This window comes from Sphaerodactylus townsendi, linkage group LG07 (assembly GCF_021028975.2).
Source record: "Sphaerodactylus townsendi isolate TG3544 linkage group LG07, MPM_Stown_v2.3, whole genome shotgun sequence".
NCBI lineage: Eukaryota > Metazoa > Chordata > Lepidosauria > Squamata > Sphaerodactylidae > Sphaerodactylus > Sphaerodactylus townsendi.
The window spans coordinates 121,577,766-121,591,163 of NC_059431.1; positions in this window are offsets into that span (position 1 = coordinate 121,577,766).

A 13,398-nucleotide genomic window follows, 5' to 3' on the forward strand; every position below is an offset into this window, starting at 1 on the left:
ACAGAGAGAAGGATCAGGATTGTCCAACAAGTAGTTTAATCTAAATAAATCAGGGAGATTGGGTAAATGTAAAGGAGTAAGATTCACATATTTGGATCTGTTTGATGCTTGCTTGCAATATACGTCCTACCTTACAAGGTTGTCCTTGAATTGACTTTCTATGAGCAACGGATAGCGTCAGCTGGAGAGCCAATTTCATGAATGGACTGAGTCTACAAAGAGTTGTTACCTATTATGAATGAAATGTCTATTTTGACTTGGACAAAAGTATTATGAATGGGAATTTAGCTGTGTATTACACCACAGTAAAATACTTTGAAAGAGACCTGAAAATTGCTGTGTTACATTGTAACTAAAATATTGTTTGTTACCTAACATTTGTTGTTAATTATGAAATGATTTTTCTGCATATAATTCTTCTATGAAGCAATAGGTTTGTATAACTTTGGTACAAAGAAAATTTTGTTTATGTTGTTATTCCTATGAAGCAATAGGAAAATACATATATATGAAAATAATTTCCAAGTCAAGTATATGTTTTCATGTTATTATACTATTACCACTCTTTATATGCCATTAAAGGTTTTGTATTTGTTGTATTTGTTGTTATTATACTATTATAGGGTTTCCTTCACACTCTGACCTTGTTTATGTTTGTTTAAACTAGAGAGCCCAAATTCTCCTTTTAAATCCACCTTAAAGGGAGAATCTGGGGTCCCCAGTTAAATAACATTGAAAGTGATGCTGTTTTCGGGTGGATTATCCCCCACCGTGAAACAGCATCACTTTCATTGTGGTGTAGTGGTTAAGAGCAGGTGCATTCTAATCTGGAGGAACCGGGTTTGATTCCCGGGTAGAGGGGTACAGTAACTGTTTGGCTACGGGAGGGGAGCTTTGGGGGATATAGGCAAGTGCTTTGAGCAGGTTCTTCAGAATCATCTTTGCTGATGTTTACCATTTGCTTTGAAATAAGACTTTAGAGCTAATCTACGCAGAGCAGCAGTGGCGTAGTGGTTAAGAGCAGCTTGAGCTGTGGAGGCTTATCTGAGGAATTCAGATTAGCCTGTGCACTCCCACACACGCCAGCTGGGTGACCTTGGGCTAGCCACAGCTTTTCAGAGCTCTCCCACCCCACCCACCTCACAGGGTGTTTGTTGTGAGGGGGGAGGGGCAAGGAGATTGTATGCCCCTTTGAGTCTCCTACAGGAAAGAAAGGGGGGATATAAATCCCAACTCTTCTTCTTCTTCTAAACTGAGGACCTCAGATTCTCCCTTTAAGCCCTTCAGGGATGAGGCGGCCTATAAATTTAATAAATAAATAACTACATAAAATAAATCCATGCCGAAGGGGGTGGATTTAAAAGGAGAATCTGGGAAAATTTGGGGGGTGCCTGCTGTCAGGGGTGCAATTGCTAAGCTAGCAGCACCAAACTTTTAGGGTATCTTTAGGAGACTCTCCTAATGGTACCACCCAGGTTTGGTGAAGTTCTGTTCAGGGGGTCCAAAGTTATGGACCCTCAAAGGTGTAGCCCCATCTCCTATTACCTTCCATTGGAAACAATGGGGGATGGGGGCACCCCCTTTGGAAGTCCATAGCTTTGGACCCCCTTGACCAAACTTCACAAAGCCTGAGTGGTATCTTTAGGAGACTCTCCTAATGATACCACCCAGGTTTGGTGAAGTTTGGTTCAGGGGGTCCGAAGTTATGGACCCTCAAAGGTGTAGCCCCCATCTTCTATTAGCTCCCATTGGAAACAATGGAGGATGGGTCACCCGCTTTGGGAGTCCATAGCTTTGGATCCCCTTGACCAAACTTCACAAAACCTGGGTGGTATCAATAAGAGACTCTCCTGATGATGCCTGCCAGGTTTGGCGAAGTTTGGTTCAGGTTATCCAAAGTTATGGACCCTCAAAGCTGTAGTCCCCATCTTCTATTAGCTCCCATTGGAAATGAGGATGGGGCACCCCCTTTGGGAGTCCATAACTTTGGACCCCCTGAACCAAACCTCACCAAACCTAGGTAGTATCATCATGAGATTCCCCCAAACAATCCATGAAAGTTTGGTGCTACTAGCCTAAACAATGCGCCCCCTGCAGGCCAAAAACCAAAAAACACTAAAATGTTTTTAAAACCCACAAACTGGTGGGCGGAGCTTCGGACATGAATGGGGGGTCGAACCCGAGAACACCCCCTTACCTACGTCCTTGCCCATTGCTGTGTTCAGATTTGTGAGTTGGGACATGTTCTATAATGTGATGGTGGCTTTGGCAAAAAATCATTCTTTGGTTGTAGTGGGGAAGGGTGGCCTTTGATTGTGGTAGGGGAGGTTGGCTGTCCATATGGGGGGGGGGGCGCAAAACTCAGATTTTGCCCCGGACTCCATTTTCCCTAGCCACGCCTCTGGGCAGGGCTGTTGGGGTGGACGCCCACTTAGGGCTTGGAGCAGATCCCCACCTTTGCCTCTGTGTTGCTGGCCATGGAGCACCAGGCACCTGTCCACCTCAAGAGGGACTTTCAACTCCCAATGGTGGGGGGAGCAAATCTGTCCAGCTTCTTTGTTTGGTGGTCGGAACTTCAGTAGACGAAGGGATGCCGTACTCTAAAGTCCCTGGGGTCTCCAAGTCCTTGTTCTCCAGAATAAGAAAGTGTTATCACTAATAATAATAAAACCGGAATAATAGAATGCTATTAATAACAACTAATCATTGGAAGTAGGTTTAATGGCTTTCAATATTACTGCTTTTATTCAGAAAACAATAAGAATAAACAGGGGAATGGGAATAAATACAATAAATACTGTACAGACATATACATTATAAATAAATAAATGTTGCAATACTACAGACCAAACCATTCCCTGGCCGCTGATTTCTCCTCAGGCACCCTCAGCAGGGGTGGGGCTGGACACATGGCCGGTGTTTTTTAATCCACCGCTGGAAACGATGGCCAAGGTTCCAGCGGCTCCTCCTGGTCCCAGGCGAGGCGGAAGGTTCCGTTGATATTTGGGTGGACCTCTTGAAAATATTTCTCATGCAGAGGACGAAATTATTCAAAGTCCATGATGAACTGGACTGGCGAGACGGCGTTGAAGGGATGGGTGGTGGCGTCCCCCGTCTATCTTCTGTCTCAGCCGGGGACTGCATGAAAAAGAGAGGCCACCAATGGAAACTGTTCTAACCAATGAATTCTGGGAACTGTTGTTCTAGAAAGGAAATAGGATGTGATTATAACCCAGGTGGGATAGTGGTGGCTGTGGCAATGGCCAGCCAATCCGCCACCTGCACAGCCAGGTGAGGCAATGAGGGGAATGAGGGAGGTTGAAGATTTCCTCAAGCTAATCTGCTCTTCACACAGCTGGTCTCTTCTGGAAACGGGGAGAATCGGGTTTTTCTCTTGTGCCCTGGATGGATCTCGTGCCTATTTCCAAACCAAGAATGGAGTTGGGCACGTGGCTCATGAGTTCGTGTGCCCAGGCTACCTATGACACAGTTTCCGCCACACCATAAAGTGACCAAGAGGCCCAAAGCAGGGTAAGGGCTATTCAGACTGGAACAATTTCTCTCCTCAAGGAGCAGAGGCTTGGTTTTTGGGCATCGGAGGACTGGCTTTGGCCGTGGTTTGTCTGAGGAAATTGTCTTCCTCCCTCCCCTCGCCCCACCTCTGCTCCACAAACCAAACTGGGGTTGCTCAACCTCCACCAACCCTGGGAGGCCAGAATTAAAGGCAGCGGCTTATGTGCATAAAGTTCTACGTGATTCCTGACAGATCATGCAAAACGAATCTGTGAACCTCATCTCCTCCCTGATGAAATCAACCATCTAGACTGGGCTCTGCAGGCTAATGGCTACTCCACAACAGAAATCAGAAGAGCTTTAAGACCGAGAGAAACCCAGATACAGTCTACCACAGGAAAAATATTTCTACCATACATCAAAGGAATCACAGATCAAATAGGGAAACTGATGAAAAAGCATTACCTACAGACCATCTTCAAACCCACCAGGAAAATACAGCAGATGCTACACTCAGCAAAGGACAAGAGAGACCCCCTCATTTCTGCAGGAGTATATCGCATACCCTGTAGCTGTGGAAAGGTCTACATAGGAACTGCAAAAAGCAGCATTCAGACCCGTATTAAGGAACACGAAAGACACTGTCAGCTTAACCATCCTGAAAAATTTGCAGTTGCAGAACATGTCTTAAACAAAACTGGACATAACATTTTATTTGAGAACACTGAAATTTTGGACAATTCAGAAGCCTACTATGTCAGACTGCACAGGGAGGCCACTGAAATTCACAAACACCAGGACACAACTTCAATAAGAAAGAAGGGATTTTAAAAATTAGCAAAGCCTGGCTCCCAGTACTTAAAAAATGGACTGATAACTCCACCAAGAATACAATGTGCATCTCCAACCACACCTTTGCATAGCAAGTTCCACCCAAACACTTAATGATTGGTTCCCCACCCTGGGACATGGACAATATACCCCACTAAACTTTCCCTTCTCACTTAGACACAGTGTGAAACAAACTTTTCTCTGTGATACACCTCTGAAGATGCCAGCCACAGATGCAGGTGAAACGTTAGGAACAAAATCCACCAGACCATAGCCACACAGCCCGGAAAACCCTCCAGAACCAGTTGAATCCGGCCATGAAAGCCTTCGACAACACAGAGCTGGATATTGTTTATCATAAATTGGGCCATCTGGAGAGTGGTTTATTTAAAAGGCTAAATTTGCCACCCTGCTGGGATTTAACAACCTGGCTACTTTCAGCCAGAGGGCACAGCCCCCAGAGGAACTGGCCCACAAGCAGATAAATTTAAGATTGAACTGTTTTCAGAGTTAAATAGAACTTCTGCATATAGGACAGGGTTGCCAAGCTCCTGGTAGCCCCTGGAGATCTCCTACTGTTACACTTGATCTTCAGATGACGAAGATCAGTTCCTCAGGAGAAAATGGCAGCCTTGGAGAGTGGAGTCTGTGGGAAGTTAAGAGTGTTGTGCTGTCTCTTGACCCTGGACCTCAGAGGAGGAGAACCACAAGTGAGTCTGAGAGACAGAGAAGTCAAGACACTGGACATCCTTCCTTCCTGCTGCTCTGTTTGCTATCCCTTTTATGCATTGGTGGCCAAGGACATTTTCCTTCCTTCCACTTTGTCCCCTCTCCACACTTTTTCTCCACATGGCACCATGAGGGCAAGACAGGCCACCCATCCGCACAAATCTGACTAGTTCAGAAGTCTCTCTCTACTGTAACCAGCTCCTGAGCTGCTACCACCATGTGGGACCTGTTCTGACTGATGTGACCAGGAGCAGTGGTCCATTCTTACCCAAGGCACATTCCTTTTATGTCCCCCTTTCTCCAACCTTCCAGAAGTTGCCTCTGGCTAGACAGGGTTAGCACGTACCTCACCACTGCTCTGGGGCTGCAGAGGCTTTCCACTGCGGGAGGAATCGCCACCCTTGGCCCGGTATGGGCGCAGATGGCTAGACGTGTGGTAGAAGGAAAAGTACCCCATGGAAGCCCCACAGTCCTCCAGGAGATCCTCATCTTCCCTCAGGTAGCAACTGTCTTCTTGTAGGTGTTGGTCAGGAGACTCCGGTCTCTGTGATTTTGGGCTACCTGTCACTGGCTCACAGCGGTCAGGGCTGTAAACTGAAGGAACCTGGAAGGGAAAGAGGATGTAAAACCAGAGAAAAGCTGCAGACCATACAAGAATGGATATTGTCAGGTGATTATCATGGGGAGCCACAAAGTCCTCTCTTCCCTCCTCAGTAACAAAGGCCCTAGATGTGAGGCGTTGGTACAAGAGTTGCCAGCTGCATGTAGGAAATTCTTGAAGATTGTGGGGCCCACGGAGGACAGAGTTTGGGAAGAGCAGGGGCCTCAACAGGGTCTAACACCCAAGAGTCAACCCTCAGAAGCACCCATTTTCTCCTCAGAACTGAATTGTGTGCTCAGGAGATCAACTGGGAATGACCGGAAATCTCCATTTGCGTGGAGGGCTTGCCAGTCCTATGTGGCACAGAACCAGAAGCTGGGGTTGATCCACTGCCTTTAGTTGCTGAGGCTAACTGATTAAGTGGCTTTAAACAAGACCCATTTCTTGGTGGTCACTCAGTGGTCATGATTTGCACCCAGAAGGTATCAGATTCAGGAGTCTCCACTTAAGGAGTCTCAGGCAGCAGGTAGTGAGGGAGGACTTATCTGCCCGGAGAGCTGCTGCCAGTCAGAGTTGACAATACTAAAGACAGGCAGACCAAGTGTCCGTCTGTTCATAAGGCCCCTTCTGATGTTCATGGAAGGCCCCATGCCTAAGTTGTACACGCGGAAGGTTTAACCTGGCTACCACGGGGCTCCTGGGTGCTGGAGAAGAGCACTCCCTGCTCAAGAGAGGTGCCAGTCATAGGACACAAGCCCACGGGCGTGGGCACTTGGGAGCCGCCACATAAGGCAGCTTCGCATGAAGATTTGGGCCTTCCTGGCTGTTGACAGACCCTCTCATTCATTCTGTGGTCTTGGAGCTGTAACTTATTTTCATGGGATGATACCTGCCCGTGTCTTCCTCAGGGATAAACCCTGAGCATTTTGATAATAGTTTATTGTCTAAATGTGCATTCGCCCTGAGGTCTTTCCTGTCATCCACCTTTGATGGCTTTGACTGACCTAAAACACCTTCCCTTTGTCCTGGTTTATTGCTTTCCTGGACTGACAGCTTCTTGCCCGCCCACTGAATCCTTCTCTCATTTCCCCCAACCCCAAAGCAGACTCGCTTCGCTGGTTATCTGCCCAGCTTCTGTCGGACTCACCACATTTACGATGACCTCCAGGTGTCCTCGCTTCTCCCCCGGCAGAGGCAAAAACTGCCCCTTGGCGTCATGACTCAGGGGTTCACCGGCAGCCCCTTCTGGCCTGGCTGTGGTGCTGCCTTGGGGGACCTCCTCTGTCTCTTGCTCCTGCTCTGGCTGCTGAAAAACCAAAACATCCTGACAAGGTTTCAAGACCCTCCTGAGAATCATCACAGCTGCCTTCTTCACAAACACAATGGACATTTAATTGTTTGGGCTATTTGAACTAAGAGCTCCAAGCAGCTAAGGCAAATTACCTGGCTTAGAGGCAGTAGAGATTTCGGTGGCTGGAAGGTCCACCGGGAGACTTTCCCCTTATAATTCCTCCCCATTCTCCTTCCCAAGTGCTTCCTGGTACACAGATCTAGTAGGAATAGCAACTGAAAGGCATGTGTGTTCTGCAATTTTATTGTATGAATCATGGTCCTAAAATGCCAATTTGCATGACAATCATTGCCATTTTTCATCTTATGTGGGTTCACCTACCTAAGACCACCTCCATTTCTTCCGGTTCCTCATTTATTGCTCTCCTTGACTGACAGGTTCTTGCCTGTCCATTGAACGCTTCTCTCCCCCCCCCCCCCCCCCCAACCGACTGGCTTCTCTGACCATCTGCCCAGTTTCTGCCTTTCCTTCAAAGAGTCACTTACTAGGACCTTCAGGTGCCCTTTGGGATTTTCTCTTGGTGAAGGCACATCCACAGCCCCTCCCACTACATCCTTTTGATTCTTCTGGGGGGGCTCCTTGTCCTCCAGTTCTTCTTGTTGCTGCAGCTGGGAAGCCAAAAGGTCCAGAGTTACATTTAAAACCCTTGGGTCCTTCACAAACAAATAAGGAGAAAAGAAATGTATTTGTTGGCAACCCTAGTGCTTCTCGAGATTTCTGTGGGCAGAGGTCCCATTGGGAGACCATCCCCCTAAAATTTCTCCCCCAAGTGCTCCCCATATATCCTGATCTGGCAGGAATAGCAAGTGAAAGACATTTGAGTTCTGGAATTTGCTGACAAGAATTCTATTTCATTATATAAATCATGGATCTAAAATGCCCATTTGCACAGCGATCGTTGCTGTTTTTCAATTTTTATGGCTTCAGCTACCTGAGACCTCTTACATTTGTCCTGGTCTCTCATTTATTGCTCTCCTTGCTCTCCAGATTCTTCTCTCCTTCCCCCCGACCCCTCAATTGACCTGTTTCTCTGACTATCTGCCCAGCTTCTGTCTTTCCTTAAAAGAATCACTTACTAGGACCTTTATGTGCACACTGGAGTTTTCTCTTGGTGAAGACTCAAACTCCTTCCGGGGGTCAGAATCCAATGGCTCATCTACAGCCCTTTCCTCTATATCCCTTTGACTCTTCTGGGGGGCCTCGTTGTCCTCCAGTTCTTCTTCTTGTTGTAGCTGGGAAGCCAAAACATCCAGAGTTTATTTTAAGATCCTTCTGAGAATCATCCCAGTTGCCTTCTCCACAAACATGATTGAAATTTAATTTACTTGTTTTAACCAGTGTATTTATGCCCCACTATTCTCTCAGAGGGGGAAACGGTGTTCAGTTCTCAAGGGCCCTTTCCCCACTTACCTTTTTCCGAGGGTTGCTGCTCGCAATTCCCAGCGCGCGGCATCCCTGGCGTGCGCCCGGGCGCTCTGCACGGGGTCATCAAAAGGCGCCCTTTGAAAGAGCGCCAGGGATGCCTTGCGCTGAGGGGGCGCGACAGAAGCAGCATCGGGGCAGCTGCTCTGTCGCCGCCCCTCTCGTGGGGAGTGCCGGGGGACCCCGCGCTACTCTCCTCAAGTAGTGCGGGGCTTAAGGTAAGGGGGGAAAGGCCCAAGATGGTTAATGGCCTAAAAGGCTTCTAAAAAGCCTTCCACATAGGTAAAAAACATTACTTGGCTTGGAGGCAGTAGAGATTTTGGTGGATGGAAGGTCCACTGGGAGACTTTCCCTGTACAATTCCTCCCCATTGCCAAACCCCGGGTCCGAAAATAATAGATGAAGAAGAGTTGGGATGTATATCCCCCCCCTTTCTCTCCTGCAGGAGACTCAAAGGGGCTTACAATCTCCTTGCCCTTTCCCCCTCACAACAAACACCCTGTGAGGTAGGTGGGGCTGAGAGAGCTCCGAGAAGCTGTGACTAGCCCAAGGTCACCCAGCTGGCGTGTGTGGGAGTGCACAGGCTAATCTGAATTCCCCAGAGAAGCCTCCAAAGCAGCAGAGCGGGGAATCAAACCCGGATCCTCCAGATTAGATACACGAGCTCTTAACCTCCTACGCCACTGCTGCTCTGTGTAGATTAGCTCTAAAGTCTTATTTCAAAGCAAATGGTAAACATCAGCAAAGATGTATTGTCGAAGGCTTTCACGTATAGTCGAATATTGGGTGTTGTATTGAAGTTAGTGCCGAGAATAGTGAAGAGCCAGCATCTGTGGCTGGCATCAGATCCTCTGAAGATGCCAGCCACAGATGCAGGCGAAACGACAGGAGAGGATGCTGCTAGAACACGGCCATACAGCCCGGAAACCACACAGCACCCAAATCAGCAAAGATGATTCTGAAGATCCTGCTCAAAGCACTTGCCTATATCCCCCAAAGCTCCCCTCCTGTAGCCAAACAGTTACTCTACCCCTAGAACAAAGCACAAGAGAGCTGGGAGCAGTTCACACTCGATAAGCGGCTGCTCTTCCTGGCTCCAGGGCCGCAGGCAGGGGGAGCGCAGTAACCGGACACCCGCAGAGAAGAAAGCCTCACCGTTCCCTTGCAAATGCTGGCCACCCCCCAACTACCAGGCTCAGGCCTGACACCCGTTCTCCTCCCCAAGCGCTTCCTGGGACCCAGATCTAGTAGGAATAGCAACTGAAATCTATTTTAGTTCTTTAATTCGCTCTCAAGAACTGTCTTCTGTTGTATAAATCATGGTTCTAAAATGCCCATTTGCACGGCAATCGTTGTCATTTTTCATCTTGGATGGCTTCAGCTACCTAAGACCACTTCCATTTGTTCTGGTTGCTCATTTATTGCTCTCCTTGACTGACAGGTTTGCCTGTCCATTGAATTCTTCTCTCTTCCCCCCAACCCCTCAACCGTCCGGCTTCTCTGACCATCTGCCCAACTTCTGTTTTTCCTTCAAAGAATCACTTACTGGGCCCTCTAGGTGTCCTTTGGGGTTTTCTCCTGGGGAAGGAACAGACTCCTTCTGGGGGTCAGATGCCAACTGCTCATCCACAGCCCCTTCCACTACATCCTTTCGACTCTCCTGGGGGGCCCCCTTGTCCTCCAGTTCTTCTTGATGCTGCAGCTGGGAAGCCAAAAGGTCCAGAGTTTCACTTAAGACCCTTGACTCCTTCACAAACAAATCAGAAGAAAAGAAATTTATTTGTTTTAGTGGTTACATTTCAACCCCACTTTTCTCTCAAAGGGGGACCTATGGTTAGCATAGAGCATAGGTGTCAAACTCGTGGACCTCATTTATTGATGTTATGGACTACAGTTATGGACTACAGTTCCCATCATCCCCTGCCAGCATCGTGCTGGCAGGGGCTGATGGGAACTGTAGTCCATAACATCTGGAGGTCCGCGAGTTTGACACCTGTGGCATAGAGGTTGCATGCCAAGATGGACACTGGCTGAGACATCTGGTGAAAAGCACCTGGAATAGGTGGGACAAATTAACCTGGTTAATGCTACATTGGGTTTCCAACCTCCAGGTGGGGGCTTGAAATCTCCTTGGATGACAATTGATCCCCAAGTAACAGAGATCACTTCATCAGTGGAAAATGGCTGCTTTGGAGGTTGGATATTAGAGCCCACTGAAGCCCCTCTCCTCCCCAAATCCCACCCTTCTCATGCTCCACTCCCCCAATTTCCTGGTATCTCTCAAGCAGGAGTTGGCACAGATTTCTGTGGGCACAAGACCTCCTGGGAGACCGTCCCCCTGAAACTTCTCCCCCAGGCACTTCCCAGGTATCCTGGTCTGGTAGGAATAGCAACGGAAAGACCGGACAAAAAGACTCATGGTGGCTGGATCCAGGCGAGATGGAGCGAGTGGGTGGGCTGCTGCCCAATTCCACGTGTCCCCTCACCAGACCCCATGATCCTTGGGCCTCTCCAAACTCGGGTATTTCGTGGAAAGATGTCCTCAACACAAATTCCCAAAAATTGGAGCAGAAAGAAAACCCTGTGTTGTGAATTGTTGGTCGTCTGCGTGTGGAAGAAAAGACCAACAGGGGCATTTTTCTTTCAATAAATCTCGGTCCCTGGATGGCAGCAGAGACCACTGGGTCAAGCAGCTTTGGGGAAGGCCAGAAGAGGAGGCCTTTTTTTCTGAAGGTGTAAAAGCAGTTGTGAACAACATGAAATCCAACATGAAATCCCCAGAGATTGGGGCAAACTTTATGTTTCTGCAACGGAAGGGGACCCACATTCGTCTACTGATGACCCTTAAAGGGCACCCAACTGTCAACTGTTTTACTCGATCCCTTATTTCTAGTGACATATCTAACATGATCTACAGAAGAACAGCAGGTCAGGAGAACATGGACACCCTCTCAAAAAAATCTATGAGGAGGTAACTGATTTATAAGAACATTTTACCATCCGAGGGTTTGTCAGTTTGCCCCCCCCCCCTTTGCCCAGCCAAATCTCTCTGGTCTTCCACTTGCACCAGCGCATGCCAGCCCCCTGCCCCCATCCTTCCAACCTTTAGAAAGAGAAAGGAAATCTTCCTTACCATGTTCTCAGCCATTATTCAGGTCTCTGAACTACAGATATTGTACTACAGTATATTATTGCATAATAGATTTTGTACTGTAGTATGTTATTGTACAATAAAGTACTGTAGTATATTGATACAATACTGTAATGACTGTATATAGTACTGTTTTATCTTCCAACAAATAATACTGCTTTTCTTGTCAGAGGGATGCTAGTCCCTCTGTCCGTTGACAGTTGAGCCAGAACTGGACATCCAACTGACAAGGCAGTTGGGCCTGAGGCGACATCACAATGGGCTCTGGACTGTTCACTGGTCAAGACTCCATCCCCACACAAGCTGCCATGCCAAAGCTTACAAGTGTAGTAGACAAGTACCCCAAACGGGACTTTCATCAGAAATGAAAATTATACTTCCTCCATTGTACAAATATGTCTAAATAATGTTTTGGAGAATGAAGAAAGGCAACTAAAACATGGTATTAATGTTTAAAAATACATCCAATTGTTTGGTTTGTAGTTAATATAATTAATGGGTAACAGATATGCCTTTTATTCTGATCTTTAAAAGGTTAATCTTACCAGAGTTGTATTACTGGAATAGTGATAGATAAAAATGGCTTTTTATAACTATATAACTATATATGTGCAAGTTTTTTTCATTTTCATCCATGAAGGTTTATTCAGTTATATATTCTTATATTTATAATTATATTTTTCTTTAAATATAAAATTAATGAAATATATTTTCTAAAAAAACCCCATCCCTACTTTGGAACCCTACAAAACAGGAAGAAAATGGATTTCAACACCTAAAGACTGAAGGGAAACAAATACATTTTTTAAAAAATTGCTTTATGTTGGCAGCAACTTATTAAATCTGCTTGATCCAGCCGTTCCTTCACAGAGAGTCACATTAACCATCAATCCGAAGGGCCATAAGATGATTGTATGCCATGGACCAGCCCAGACGCCTGCATCTACAAGGTTATATGGGGTGGGGGGGGGAAGGAGCTCAGTGATCAATGACCCTCTGGCATGCAACCAAGAGCGGATCAGGGCAAGAAAATCTGTCCCAACATGCCTCCTCTTTGTGGCGCACCAAGAGAGGAGGAGCATCAGGGCAAGATTTCTTGTTCTGACACACTTCCTCTTGCCGGAAGACAACTCCTCCTGGCACCCCCTGGTGCTTGGGGGCGGGGCTCAGGGGCATGGTCCCGCCCCCGAGTCCCACCCACCCCAGGCTCCCTGCAGCCCGGCTCCTGTCCTCCCCAGAGACATGCTTTTAAAAGCAGGGAGGCCAGGAGGCGGGGATCGGGGGCATGATCATGCCCCTGAGCCCCGCCCCTGGTCTCCGTGCTTTTAAAAGCACATCCCTGAATGCCAGCTGGACTTCTGGGAACCCAGAGGGCGGCTTCAGGGGCAGAGCATTGCCAGCTGCTATGGAGACCCCCGCTCCACCCCCACATCCCTGGAGGCCAGCTGCTGCTCTCTCCAGGACCTGGAGAGGGCAGGAGCCAACCTGCAGGGAGGCCAGGAGGGGTGCTGCGGCAGGCAGGCAGGCACATGCTGTTTCATCACGTACAGACGTCTGGTGCCCCTCCACATGACTGAAAGGCATGTGCCCTGGGACCTGGGTGTCCCCAAGTCCCTAGGCTGGTATGCCCCTGCCTGCATGTGCTTCTCGCTTTCCAAGGGGGGAAGTGAGAGCATTTCTGGCATAACCTTTCCCACCAGAGCAAAATGAGGGCAGGGAACAGCCTGCAGTGGTTCATCAGCCACTCGGGCATAATGCCACAAGTCCACTTGCCAAAGCTGCCTTTTTCTCCAGGGACCA